The 15210-nt window shown below is 42.1% G+C and overlaps 1 long non-coding RNA gene across 1 annotated transcript in view; it reads left to right on the top strand.

Moving 5' to 3' along the window:
* Positions 1-7105: 7105 nt before the first annotated feature.
* LOC149473400 (uncharacterized) overlaps positions 7106-15210 on the top strand; it is a 122380-nt gene continuing 114275 nt past the window's right edge. The window contains exon 1 of the long non-coding RNA XR_016313373.1: positions 7106-7269. This is a non-coding gene — a long non-coding RNA (uncharacterized LOC149473400). The remainder of the gene's footprint in view (positions 7270-15210) is intronic.

Genomic DNA, 15210 nt, shown 5'->3' with positions numbered 1-15210 from the left:
GATGCCTTGTCGTGGCAATACCCTGACCTGTCCAGGAAGGACTCTGAGCCGACCTCGGTCATACCTCCGGATCAGATCCTGGCTGCCATTCGTACCAGCCTGACTTCTCCCCTTGGGGAGCAGATTTTGGCGGCTCAAACTGATGCTCCCTCTGAGAGACCGGCTGGTAGATGTTTCGTACCTGAGGTATTGTGCATCCGCTTGCTGCGTACCTACCATAATTCCAAGACCGCCAGTCATCCAGGGAGGAACCAGTTGTCCTGGGTCGTTTCTCGTTTATTCTGGTGGCCATCTCTCCGTTCCAACATCGCCTCATATGTAGCGGCATGTTCTGTCTGCGCCCAGAATAAATCTCCTCGGCATCTTCCATTGGGCCTTCTGCAACCCAGTCCCAATGGGGAGCATCCCTGGTCACACCTGGGCATGGATTTTATTGTAGACCTCCCTGCGTCTCGAGGCCATACAGTCATTCTTATGGTCATTGATCGTTTCTCCAAGATGTACCATTGTGTTCCGTTCAAGAAACTGCCGACTGCGCAAGAACTGGCTACGGTTTTTGCCAGGGAGATCTTTCGCTTGCATGGGTTGCCTAAGGTGATTGTCTCGGACTGTAGGAGCCAGTTTGTGTCCAGGTTCTGGCGCGCCTTCTGCTCCCAGTTGGGTATCAAGTTCTCCTTCTCTTCAGCCTACCACCCACAGTCCAATGGGGCTGCGTAGCGTTCCAACCAGGCCCTGGAACAATTCCTTCGCTGCTATATCTCTGACCATCAAGACAATTGGGTCGATCTCCTGCCATGGGCAAAGTTTGCGAGGAACTCGGCTGTCAACTCCTCCTCCGGGATGTCTCCCTTCATGGCCAACTATGGGTTCCAACCCGCTGTATTGCCTGAGTTGTTCTTGCCACAGGACATTCCGGCTGTGGATAACCATCTTGCTGCCCTGCGTTCCTCATGGGGGCAGATCCAGAGGTCCTTGAAGGACTCAGCTCAGCGCCAGAAGCTCCAGGCTGATCGTAGACGGTTGCCCGCTCCTTCATACCAGGTCGGAGATCGGGTGTGGTTGTCCACTCGTAACCTCAATCTTCGGGTGCCTGCACCGAAACTGGCTCCCCGTTTTGTTGGTCCTTTCTGCATCCTCCGCAGGGTGAACCCGGCTGCCTATGCCCTTGCTCTTCCTCCTGGGATGCATATCTCCAATGTCTGTCACGTATCCCTGTTGAAGCCTCTGCTCTGTAATCGCTTTACTGCCTCTCCGCCTCGGCCTCGTCCTATCCGGGTCAACGGTCATGAGGAGTATGAAGTGAGCCGCATCCTGGACTCTCGGTTGGTCTGCGGTCGAGTGCAGTTCCTGGTCCATTGGCGTGGTTATGGTCCCGGGGAGCATTCCTGGGTTCCTTCCGCGGATGTTCATGCTCCTACCCTCCTCCACGCTTTTCACGCACGCTTTCCACAGAAGCCTTTATCAAGAACTTCTCTGGAATCATCGCACCAGTAACGCAGCTTACCAGACAGCATACCCCCTTTAAGTGGACTCCTGAAGCCCAAGTAGCCTTTGAACAATTACAGGCTATGTTCACATCCGCACTTATCCTAAAACATCCGGACCCTGCTCTCGCTTTCATCCTTGAAGTGGACGCTTCGGAGAACGCGATTGGAGCCATATTATCCCAAAGACAGGGACTCAAATCCCTTCTGCACCCTGTCACATTTTTCTCCCGGAAATTGAGTGTTTCTGAAAGGAAATATGATGTGGGAGACAAAGAGTTACTAGCCATTAAGGCAGCATTGGAAGAATGGCTCCTATTTACTGGAAGGAGCATCTCATCCAATTCTCATCTACACAGATCATAAGAATCTCGAGTACCTAAAAACGGCAAAACATCTCAGACCACGACAAGCTAGATGCGCACTATTTTTCTCTCGCTTCATCTTCCATCTGACATACCGTCCTGGATCTAAGAATGGAAAACCTGACGCACTCTCCCGTATGTTTCCTGACCCAGTTGTGCAGTCTGAACCCGACACAATCCTGCTGGCCAAAAACGTCTTACTCCTTCAGACAGACCTTGTCACGCAAATAAAAGAAGCCGTGGATAGTCATCCACCTCCCATGAATTTGCACCTGCAATTAAAAGATGGTCTGTACTTCCACAAGGAACAGATCTTCGTGCCCGAAGAACTCCTGACTCTTATTCTCCAGAGATGTCATGACTAGAGATGAGCGAATTATTCAAAAATTCGATTCGGCTGATTCGCCGAATTTGCGGAAGAAATTCGATTCGATGCGAATTTATTCGCTGCGAATTTAACTTATTTAAAGGGTTTCTAGGCTTCAGAGAGCCTTTATATTAGTGCAGAACACTGTACCTTTAATTTAAATGCCCTTGGAGTCTGCTGGGGAAGAAGAAGAAGAAGAAGAAGAAGAAGAAGAATGAAAAGAAGAAGAAGAAGAAGAAGAAGAAGAATGAAAAGAAGAAGAAGAATGAGAAGAAGAAGAAGAAGAAGAAGAAGAAGAAGAAGAAGAAGAAGAAGAAGAAGAAGAAGAAGAAGAAGAAGAAGAAGAAGAAGAAGAAGAAGAAGAAGAAGAAGAAGAAGAAGAAGAAGAAGAAGAAGAAGAAGAAGAAGAAGAAGAAGAAGAAGAAGAAGAAGAATGATAAGAAGAAGAAGAAGAAGAAGAAGAAGAATGATAAGAAGAAGAAGAAGAAGAAGAAGAATGATAAGAAGAAGAAGAAGAATGAAAAGAAGAAGAAGAAGAATGAAAAGAAGAAGAAGAAGAATGAAAAGAAGAAGAAGAAGAATGAAAAGAAGAAGAATGAAAAGAAGAAGAAGAAGAATGAAAAGAAGAGAAGAAGAATGAAAAGAAGAATGAGAAGAAGAATGAAAAGAAGAAGAATGAAAAGAAGAATGAAAAGAAGAAGAAGAATGAAAAGAAGAATGAGAAGAATGAAAAGAAGAATGAAAAGAAGAAGAAGAATGAAAAGAAGAAGAAGAAGAATGAAAAGAAGAAGAAGAATGAAAAGAAGAATGAAAAGAAGAATGAAAAGAAGAAGGAGAAGAATGAAAAGAAGAATGAAAAGAAGAATGAAAAGAAGAAGGAGAAGAATGAAAAGAAGAATGAAAAGAAGAAGAAGAATGAAAAGAAGAATGAAAAGAAGAAGGAGAAGAATGAAAAGAAGAAGAAGAATGAAAAGAAGAAGAAGAATGAAAAGAAGAAGAAGAAGAATGAAAAGAAAAAGAATGAAAAGAAGAAGAAGAATGAAAAGAAGAAGAAGAAGAATGAAAAGAAGAAGCAGAATGAAAAGAAGAAGAATTCCAGTACAGCAAAAAGTGTATCTGCAGAGAGCTCCGCTATTTCTGACAGTTCTCTGACAGTTCCTTCACATTTACAGCGGTTGAAACATTGTATCTATTTGTTTCCGAATAAAAACATCTGTATCCTAAATGGAAACAAATAGATACAATGTTTCAACCGCTGTAAATGTGAAGGAACTGTCAGAGAACTGTCAGAAATAGCGGAGCTCTCTGCAGGGACACTTTTTGCCGGCTGTAGAAGGGATGAAAATCGGCTGATCGGGAAAAATTTGATTCGCGCATCCGAAGTTTGCTAATATTCGGATTCGGTGCGAATCGAATTTTTCCTAATATTCTAAATGAATTCCACTTCGCCAAGTTCGATTCGCTCATCTCTAGTCATGACCATCAATTAGCAGGTCATTGTGGGATTCACAAGACTTCTGAGTTGGTTTCTCGCTCTTTCTGGTGGCCAAACACAGTAAAAGATTGCCAGGACTATGTGAGGTCTTGCACCGTCTGCCTGAGAAATAAGTCTGATAAAGCCAAGACCTGGGGCCTGTTGGAATCCTTGCCCATACTGGAAAAACCTTGGAACATGATCTCAATGGATTTTATCATCGAACTTCCACCATCTGAAGGATTTACCACTATTTCGTAGTGATCGATCGCCTGTCCAAGATGGCTCACTTCATCCCCTTGAAAGGGACTCCATCTGCCACAGAAACTGCCTTCGTTTTCATCAAGGAAATCATAAGATTACATGGCGTTCCCCTGAATATTGTGTCTGATCGGGGAGTGCAGTTTACATCCAAATTCTGGAAAGCTCTGTGTGAGGCATTAGAGATCGGGTTACGCTTCTCATCTGCATACCACCCACAAACAAATGGACAGACGGAAAGGACAAACCAAATTCTGGAGCAATACCTCCGATGCTTCTCCTCATACTCTCAAGGTGACTAGGCATTGCTCCTTCCATTAGCGGAATTCTCCTATAATAATTCCATTCATTCCGCTACCAAGCAATCTCCTTTCTTCGCTAACTACGGATATCATCCCACCTTTCTTCCAGAAATACCGGTGGAGGCGACTGTCCCGCCAGTACAAGAAAGGATGGAGTTCCTCAGGAGGAACGGCAAAATTTTACAAAGAACAATTTCTGAAGCTCAGACGAGCAACAAAAAATGTTTTGATAGGAAGAGAAGGGGTAACTTGGAACTGAAACAAGGGGATAAAGTTTGGCTATCCACGGCCAATTTGAAATTAAGTTGTCCATCAAGGAAGCTTGGTCCAAGATACCTGGGACCATTTAATATCAAGAGAAAGGTGAACCCCGTAGCCTTTGAATTAGAATTACCTAAAAACGTGAAGATTCACCCAGTATTCCATTGCTCCTTATTGAAACCTCACATCCCAAGTGGGTTTCCCAACCGGAATGCGGAGCCGCCTGCGCCATTGCTGGTCGAAGGGAATGAAGAGTATGAGGTTGAGGCTATCCTGAATTGTAGGAAAAGGGGCGGACAGACCCACCAGTTCCTCATCAAATGGAAAGGTTTTGGACCAGAGGATAACTCTTGGGAACCATCCACTAATGTTCATGCTCCGCGGATAGTTCAAGCCTATCTCCGTCTTCACCCTGAGAAACAAGCCCTAGTGGGCATCCGGAGGCTGCCGCTAAGGGGGGGGGCAATGTAAGGGATTTCCGGCAAAGAGAATCGCAATCGGGAACGCGCATGCGCGAAAGAGATTCCACAGAAGAGCTGCGGGGTCAGGGCTAGTGACACAAGTGAGGCCGACCTCATCCATTCAGTCTCCTATCAGGTACGTGACAATGACTCTCCATCATCGTATATCTCCTCCGCTTCACCTTCCTCCGCCCTTGCTGCTGCTGCCCCGGACACTGCTTCAGTTTCTCTTTCCTCCTCCCCCGGAGTATTCCAGGACATTCAAAGATGGGCTGGTCTGATCTGTGGCGGTCACTGTTAGCGGAAATCACCTTCTATGGGGTTCATTGGGTCCCGATTACTTCCGGATTGGATGAGCAGACTCCTCCACTTTTACCCGAGCCGATGTCCGAGCCTCTCGGTCTCTCTCCACAGCCGCCACGCGGCTACCCGGCAACCACCACTCCGCTCACCAACCAGCACCCGACACACCGTCCTCCGTCCGCACCACTGCCTCAAGCTGATGGCATGCGATGCACCTCTCACAGTTAGGACACTTCTAGGTGGAGGAGTCCAACACACCCCGAGAGCTCACACCCTCCCGGGCATGGCTATTACTGGCGGGTCACAAGAGCTTTGATGTTCCGGAGCTCTCACCACAAGCACCCTGTCAGCGCCATGCTCAGACTCCTCCCCCTTCAACTTCTTACTTTAATGGCAATGTTCTGTGAAACAATCGTTCCATTTTCTTGTAGAATAGGAAAAGAGGGAAGATGGGTGCAGACTTTTTACAACATGCTGTAATGACCAATTGATCTAGCGCATGAGTCTGGTATAGTAACGCCCCTACGCTAAAAGATCTAGTAAATGATTGGCACAACAATGCTTGAATGTGTTCGGAATCCAGTTTTGCTGTAATGGCCATACACTACACAAAGACAGACATTAAAGTAATACTAAACCCACAACAGTAAAATCAGTCTGTATTGGCAGTACGGCATGCTTGTTTTACTCACTGTGGAACCTAAGGGGTTAATCCTCTGCATTGTGTGAAAAGGCTGTTTGATCCTTTCTTCTCTGCCATTCTTCTTGTTGAAATGACCACCTGATACAAACTGAATCTGTAGTCACATGCACATGCTCAGTTTGGTGTGTATTGCTCGAGAAGTTTTTTTTCTTGGGAGAGTGCATGTGATCAGCACAGGGCCAGTCAGCACTGTCTAGACAGAGATCAGAGGTTTCACATCCTCCTAGAGCAGAAAGAAAACTCCTCCTACAGGCTTTAACCAGTGCTCTACTGAAGTCACAAGACTGCTCTAACTGCTGATGAGAAAAGGCATTTAGCAGTTTATATTTACTAAAATGCATTTGCATGTTGTGTGTACTGTGGGAGACCAGATATAATGAATTCAGGGTCCTGGGTTTTGTAACACTTTAAGATAAACATCTCTTGCAATGACAGGGTGACAATCATGTGTAGGGATTAATTTGAGATTACGATGGCCTAAGAGCACTTTTTATTGCACAGAGAAATTTCACAGCATCCCAGGAAATCTCTCTGCAACCAAAAGGCAGATCATTCCCTTTCTAAGAAGTACTTATGGAAGCTAACTTTTCATGCCATGTACACTATACATTGGCCAAGTTGAGGAAAACGTTATTGGAGGGTCCCAGTGGTCTGGCAATGTAAATAAGGACATGCAAATCTATTTCACTGCTTGCCATTCTTAATGAGAAAACTATTTATCTCTAATCAGCATTAAACCTCCATTACTGAAGTGTTCTCATGACTAAGAATAGGCATTTGTTTTTAGAGTCTAAAGCAGATAAGTTAAAAGCATTTACAACAGGTGTTTTTAAATATGGTACTGCTTGAACTGGTGAAGACCTTAACAGACTCTGTGGCTTTACCTTCTCTCAGGAGAGCAGAGGGAGTGACATATGCCATTGCGGATAGGACAGATGTGTCTATCACAAGGCAGAACAGATCTATAACAAGAGATTTTCCGTACAGATGGTCCCATGCATATGTCAAACAATCCATCTCTATGTATGCACTATAAATAGCATGTCGAAGCATCAGAATAAATAGACCTGTCTCGGATGCACATCATGTAGACACCAACCTGTTTAGACAAAGTACTATGACTCTTTGCAAATAGCAGTTTGCATTATGAATGGCCAATGCATGCAGCAAATAATGCATTTATTATGCATCCTTTTAAAGATGTTACAACTATACTATGCTAAAACATTGGATGAGTATGATTGTAAAATTACAAGAAGAGCAGCAAACCCACCTTGGTCAAGTAAAGGTAAGAGTATTATAATTAGCTGTTTTATTGTATTTTTAGTTATTATGATTGCACTTGAAAAGATTTCATCTTCATAGTTTGTTGACTTGTTATTATAGTTTTACAAATGCAGAAATATATTTCATATTATATATATGACCAATTAGATCAAAGGCCTATTATTTAAAAAAAGCAAATATAAAGGATCGGCTTATTTTTTTGGATACTATCAATTAAATTCATAGGAGTAATAAATTTCTTTAAGTAAAAGCAGAAAACAACCATGACATCCATGGCATTAATGAAACTACTGTAACTGTTATTGACTGTCTTTTGTGCTTTAGCTACGTGACTTACGCAAACCTACCCCTAACATACAAGGGGTTAATGTAGTTCATTCTGTTCACAAGCATTTTGCAAATGCTGGTAAGTCAGTGCAAGAAGAGTTTTTCCCTTGTTTGTGTCCACCTCAGTCAGTAATTTGTTGACATTCAAAATTTTTTCATGCCTGACTAACATATATATTGATTTTTTTCACTAATTCTTCCAGCATTAATTAATGCAATTATTATATTATATTATATAATATCAAATGTTGACAATGTTAGTCTCCGGGTTAAAGTTTTTCATTTTTCAGGAAATTTCCTTGGAAAGGGAACACAGATAACTTGTGCATCACATGTGCATTTTAGTTTGACAAGTTTTTCTCCACTACACATTATTTTAACTGTTGAATGATTCCATTCCTTACTCTGCTATACTAACTGAGGGTTCAAACACAGGAATGTAATATTTGGGAGACAAATTGTTAAAAAGGAAAAAAAAGAAAAACAAAAGCGTATAATAAGACCAGGGATTGTGTCTTTTTGTGCTAAATTGTATCATTTAATTTCAGAAAAATAAAAAAAATAGTAGCTCTTGCAAAAGAAATAAACAGCTGGTACAACAGATCAATGGTTGGTGCAACTGAAAACTGGTGGTGTTAAAAACTGAATTTTGTGGACATTGTATTTTTTAAATGTTTCTATTGTGTGATATGCACAAGTTTTAGATGTCACAGTTATATATACAGTATATATGGGCTATACACTTTTAGCAGGAACCATTATATCTATGGGTTTGACAGCTACCTTTTAAACAAGCATGATCTACTTTAACCACTTGCCTACCTGGCATTTTCACACCCTTCCTGCCCAGGCCAATTTTCAGCACTGTCGCACTTTGAATGACAATTGCGCGGTCATGCAACACTGTATTCATATGACATTTTTATAATTTTTTTGAGACAGATAGAGCTTTCTTTTGATGGTATTTAATCACCACTGGGTTTTTATTTTTTGATAAACAAACCAAAAACAACTGAAAATTTTGAAAAAAAAAAGGTTTTTTCTTAGTTTCTGTTATAACATTTTGTAAATGAGTAATTTTTTCTCCTTCACTGATGTGCTCTAATGAGGTTGCAGTGATGGGCACTGATAGGCTGCACTGAATAGGAGGCACTGGTAGGTGGCACTGATGGGCATTGACAGGCATCACTGGTGGGCATTCACAGACATCACTGATGGGGACTTAAAGGTAGTACCCATATATGGCACTGATACAAGGTACTGACTGGCATTGATACAAGGCACTGACTGGCACTGATAGGTGGCACTGATTGGCAGCACTCATAGGCGGCACTGACTGGCACTGATAGGTGGTACTGACTGGCACTGATAGTTGGCACTGAAAGGCAGCTCAGATGGGCACTGATATGTGGCATTGATGTGCACTGGCAGACACTGATATGTGGCATTGATGTGCACTGATGGACACTGGCAGTTGGCATTGATGAGCAGTGACAGGTGGCACTGATGGGGCTACACTAGTCATCAGGGCACTGATCATCAATGCCCTGATAATCTGTGTAGATGCCCCCTCTGAGGAATGCCGATTACCAGCTTTCCTCTCCTCACGAGCTGTCAGCGTGACAGCTCGTGAGGAGAGAATGCTGATAACAGGCATTTCCTTATTTACATGTGATCAGCTGTGATTGGACACAGCTGATCACATGACAGAGCCAAAGTCATCGGCTCTTTCCGCTGATCGGTGATCCGCTGTGTCCCAGGCACACAGCGCACAACCGACCACCGCACTGTGCGCCCCAATTAAAGTGGGAGGACATCATATGACGTCCTCTCAGAATGAGAGAACCACCTTGCGCCCGTCATTTTTTTATATGGTGGGCAGGAGGCAGTTAAATGCCCTTTCACATATTTGTGAATTGGATGCAGTTTGAACAGCATCCAATCCGCACGACACATGGAATAACATTGCTTCCTATGGTGCTCTGTATGTCAGGTGCACTGCCGGTGCAGATTCAGTGCGGATTCAGTGCAGTTTAAAAAACAGTCATGTACAATACCTGAGCAGTGCGGTCCGGTTCAGGTGCGGATTGCAGGCTATTGACTTCTATGGGAACTGTTTCTAAACCTGACACGTGTGAACAAGATAAGATCCTGAGCTATTCCTGTCCTGAACCCTATGTAAACCTGACCTGAACTGTGAACAGCTACTGTGTCAATTAGCTGTGAAACCTGAGCTTCACTCCTCACCACACATGTGTGAATCAGCACTAAAGGATAGGCTCACCTTTTGAGAATGTTACATTTTACACCTGTATTTAGGATGTAACATGTTCAGCACCCCCCAAAACCTCCCCCTCCTCACCTTCTTCCCTGTAGCAGTGGGCAGGGTTCTTGTTCTTCAACCCCCCACACTATCACATTTGAAATCGGATTCTGCCTGCACAGCCACTTTTTTTTTTATCACAAAGATCTGTGAATAAATGAACTACAAGTCTTGTCTATGGCCACAGCAGATGCATTTGTAATTTCACTGGATTTGGAGCATGCTGATCAGCGCTTATTGAGCCCAATTGGGGGACCTGGATGTAGTGCACACTAATGTCTGTAGTACAGGCCACCATTCATGCTGGTACAGCTTTAAACCAGCACTCCTTCTTAGAAGTAACACTACTCTATGTGTCTTGATTAACCCTTTAGAGAACAAACACGGTACAGATGTACTATCCATGCTCTGAATTTCCACGCAGATTCTTCCTTCATTGATGCAGCATTTCTGGGTTTGTCCCAAACAGTTTGTACCAATCCTGACCAGCAGAAGTTCCAGTCACCTGACTCCCATTGACTCTGGCCTGACACAATGCAGACAACGGCAAGTTGTTCTGGCTTACATCCCAGCTTCTGTTAACCCCCAAGGTCCTACTCTTTATCCCTGTGACATTCAGGCCAGGTCCCTAGAACTTCATATGTCATGATATCAGACCCGGTGTGTGGGGTAACAATCTCTAGGGAAGGAGCCAAACTCACAAGCTCCATCACTACTGGGGTGCTCATCACTTGGGCCATGGCACCTGCTTCTTGCCTGGCTGGCTGCTTAAGCACCTGAGAATGATCAGGTTGCCATTAGCAATGGTAGTGCAGCTTCTCATGTTAGCTTTCCCACATATCAGCTTCTTCCTTAACTTTTCCTATTCCCTTCTCTAAGCCCTTGCTCTTTGATACACCATGCATGCACCCCTTTTAATGACTTCAGACCAGGCAAAGCAGACAAGAATTTCCAAAACTTCACTGGAGATGCTTTACAATACAAGTTTATCATTCAGGTATTCTTCCACACACCAAAATCTCCTGGCTTGTCCCCAGAGAACATAGCTCAGGCTGCCATGTCTCATACCTCACACACTCAAGTCCAAGCATCAGAGTCCATTTGTAAAGTCCATCTTTGGTACCCTAACTGGGTAACTGCGTAAGCGGGAGCTGGATCTCAGAAGTGCTGCAATCTCTCAAAACAATTCCTACCAGGGAGCCCTTAGGGTTGCCTTCCCATGAATTTATAGCCTGCCACAAGGGGACAATGCTATGATTACTAGGAGCCAGCAACCTTAACCCTTACCTGAAACCTGGGCAGGCTGACCATAAAACAGTAATCGAGTAAACACAGTTTACACAGAATGGCTCAAAGTTGATCCTGTACAAAACATAAACCCAGGTAGGTACCTGCTTATATGGCCATCGTCCATTTACACTCTGGATATCGTGTGTACTCTCCAGCGCTTCAGGAAATGAACAGCTAAAGGAAAGCCAAGGGGACCAGGACAGAGGCAACCAAAAGAAGATGCTTCAGGGGTGCAGTCCTCCTCAGACGGGGAGATCAACCACTGGATAAAGAGTAAACAGGTGGCGCACATACCTAGTGCATTATCCAAGGTTTATTCAAAGGTATAAAAGACAAAACCATACTCACAGACATAGCATGTATAAAACGTTTTTGCATTAAGAAGATGGCTACAATGACAGGCAAGGTGTTCCAACTGTCAGTTCGGTCAAATGGCTGAAGCATTTCGGGGACGAGTCCCTTTCCTCAGAGCTGATGACCAGCCTGTATGAAGGTCAAGCTATAAATAACCATGGCTAAATGCCTTGGGAGCAAAGCTCCACCTCCTCTGCTTGTTATAGGGGGAGGAGTGAAAGGGGTTATTTAAAGTGCAATATTAGGTTACTTATATTAATATATACATACATAAATAGGTAAATAAATAAATTCATAATTTGCAAATATGAGTAAAATAATAATAATAATAATAATAATAATAACTAGAAAAGCTACAATTTCTGGGAAAATTGTGTGAAGTATTCTTGCCTCCACCAGTAGTCTACAACTGGAGTGGGCGGAGTAACTGTTGTGTGGTTGGAGTGGGTGGAGTAACTGTTGTGTGGTTGGAGTGGCTGGAGTAACTGTGAAAAGGTTGGACTGGGCAGAGTAACTGTGTGGAGTGTTCGGAGTGAGAAAAGATAGTAAACATTACACTAACCAATTGATTGATCAAATTTAAAAAGTGCACATGGCAAACTTGATAGAGTGAGAAATGCATTTCAACTTTTAATTATTTATATAGCACATTTAATTGCAATGTTGTTGCCCAAAGTGCTTCACAGTTACATTAAAACATACATTAATAAAGACATTAGCAGCATTATTAAGCCTAGCAGATGAAGGTATGACCACATGCATTTGGGGGGGGTCTCAGCACTGTCACAAATTCAAAATTAGATTTCAAATAGGGCAGAGAAGAGCGGTTAAACAAACTGCTCCAAATTGCTCACTTCACTGGCGTCTTCAAATGGTCATAGTTTTAAAAACTATAAATCCTACAGTGAAGAGCTTTATATTGTGAGAATCACAAGACCCAGACCTACATTTTGATGCATTGTATGTCTCTGAAATATTAAAAATGAAGGCACAGTCGCAGTTTAAAAATTGTCCTTCAAATTTGAGGTGGCTAGAGTAGAGTTTCAATGAATGTCAATGGGCGGCGTGAGTTGCAAACAAATGGTCATATTGTACAAACTATCAGGACTATGGCTTAGCCGTGAACATTTTTAGTGGCAGCAGGGATGAACGTTTTGATATAAGATTTGTGTAGGTGGGCTTGGAAATGAGAGAGTGATGGCAGTTTAGAAATCATGTCCTGATTTTTCAGCTCACACTCTAGCTTTTGTCAGCTCCCACTCTAGTTTTGAACATTCCGCCATTCATTCCTATGGGACCAATTTCACAACAAAAAAGCCAATATTTCGTGAAGCATTTGGCGAAACGTTCCACAAAGTAATAGCACACCAATCGGTAACAATCCGCACGTTTCGGTATATTACTGTCTATGTAGTGTAAAAACTGTGGGAGGAGTTAGGCTGGTAAATTTGGCTATAATAATAAGAATATATATGTGAGATAACAGTAAGTGGTCTTGCCATGCAAGAACACTTAATAAAAGTGAAGATCATTGAACAAAATAGATTATATATTCGTTTTTGGTTTTCTGAAAATAATCTTCAGGTGTTCTGGGATGGCATTATTAAGGACGGGGTCCTGTTGTAAAATGCCCCAATATTTTTTGGATATGTTTTTTTATCTGGAAGGCCTTAGGGTTATATTGGGTACAAAAGGCGGTTCATTTAGTGAGCTGTTTTCTTTCTACGGGAACTGGATCTTTTTGTCCATTTTCCACATCCTTCCCCATTTTTCCTGCATTTATTATAAAAATTTTTATAACCTTTTACTATTTTTATAACCTTTTACTATTTCCAATAACAAGTTTTTAACTTGATGCACAAATATATTTCAATTGATATATATAGTCTGCAGCCACATACAACATTTTTAACTACAAATACATAATTCATTTCATTCTATGAGCTTCACTTTTATTATTATTATTATTATTATTATTATTATTATTATTAATAATAATAATAATATTATTATTATTTTTATTCATATTTGCAAATTATGCATTTATTTATTTACCTATGTATGTATGTATATATTCATATACGTAACTTAATATTGCACTTTAAATAACCCCCTCTAACTCCTCCTCCTATAACAGGCAGAGGAGGTGGAGCTTTGCTCCCAAGGCATTTAGCCATGGTTATTTATAGCTTGACCTTCATACAGGCTGGTCATCAGCTTGTCCACGAAACACGTCAGCCATTTGACCGAACTGACAGCTGGAACACCTTGCCTGCCATTGTGGCCATCTTCCTAATGCAAAAGATTTTTATACATGTTATGTCAGTATGTTTTTGTCTTTTAAACCTTTGAATAAACCTTGGATAATGCACTAGGTATGTGGGCCACCTGTGTACTCTTTATCCAATTACACTCTCTCCAGATTTCAAACTGAAAGCCTGTACACAGGTATGGGCAGAAATATGGAGGGAGAGTCTGCAGGAGCCTGACATTGCACCCACAATCTGCTGATTGCGGATGCAATACTTTGAAAGTTCCTGTAGAAAAAAAAAATAAATGCACATTTTGTTTACCTGCAAAAATATGTCCATTTATTATTTTTTGTTAAAGCCTGTAAAGTATGGCTTAAGCAGAGGTTTATTTTTTTAGTTTTGCATAGATTGGGTTATGACTATACAACCCTTCTCAGGTTTTTTTTTAATTTTTTGCCTTCTGAATCCCGTTACAGAGATCTCAGAGAAACAACAGGAAGCAAGAGTACAACTCTTTAAGTGACAGTTGTCACTGGAACAGGCATCTCCCATTAAACACTTCCCCTCACATCTTGTCCTGGTGACAACTGTAATATTTTGCATTTCCCACCAATTTCTGTCTCAGTGACAATGGTCATCAGAACAACCTGAGAGGCTATTTCTCCCTCACTAGGGACGCAGGCAGCAATGAAAACCCGACAGAGGTTCTAAACATTCACCACACTATCTAAAACAAAGACAAATCAATTTTGCGTTAGATTCATTTTAAGGAAATCTGCCATGAGAATAATATATGGATGGACATTTCAGATATCTTCGTTAAAAAAAGCTATGTGCCTAGCTGCCTTACTGACCCTATTTCTTCAGTATTTTGCGTTATTGACCTGAATGATGCACTCAGGTAAACACTGTTGACTTTTCCCTGACTTGCTTGATCCACATGCTTGTGTGATGCCAGTGATTTAAAACATATTGAAGCCACTGGCTGAGCACAAGTATCTAGGTAGTTAGCTAGGCATTTAGAGAAATGGGGCAGCAATAGCAGCCCCCGTGTTTTTTCTCATCACAGGTTTATTTTAATCATTTTGTTTTTATTTTACACTTCACCCAGTGGCTAAGCAATATAAATACTGTATATAATTCAGTAGACACAAGATGTGTGGGGAGGTGAGATGAACATTTTATGTAAGCCAGTATCCTTTACCATACTACTAGGAAGTACTGGCAGAGCAAAACTTATACTTTCTGTCCCCCCTAAGCTGAATGCCCCCTTCTTCTTCCCCTATTACCTGGTTAGCCGCAGTATCATAAAACCAAGTTGGATATTATAAGAATGGTGGGACTTGGGGCAGAGTGGCTGAAAGTGATTGTTGTTTCAGTGCACCCAGAACTGATG

Source organism: Staurois parvus, unplaced genomic scaffold (genome assembly GCF_062004578.1).
Source record: "Staurois parvus isolate SC_StPar_1 unplaced genomic scaffold, SC_StPar_1.0 ptg000017l, whole genome shotgun sequence".
Taxonomy (NCBI): Eukaryota; Metazoa; Chordata; class Amphibia; order Anura; family Ranidae; genus Staurois; species Staurois parvus.
The sequence above is the reverse complement of the archived record's forward strand: the minus strand, read 5'-3'. Positions and strand labels throughout refer to the sequence as shown.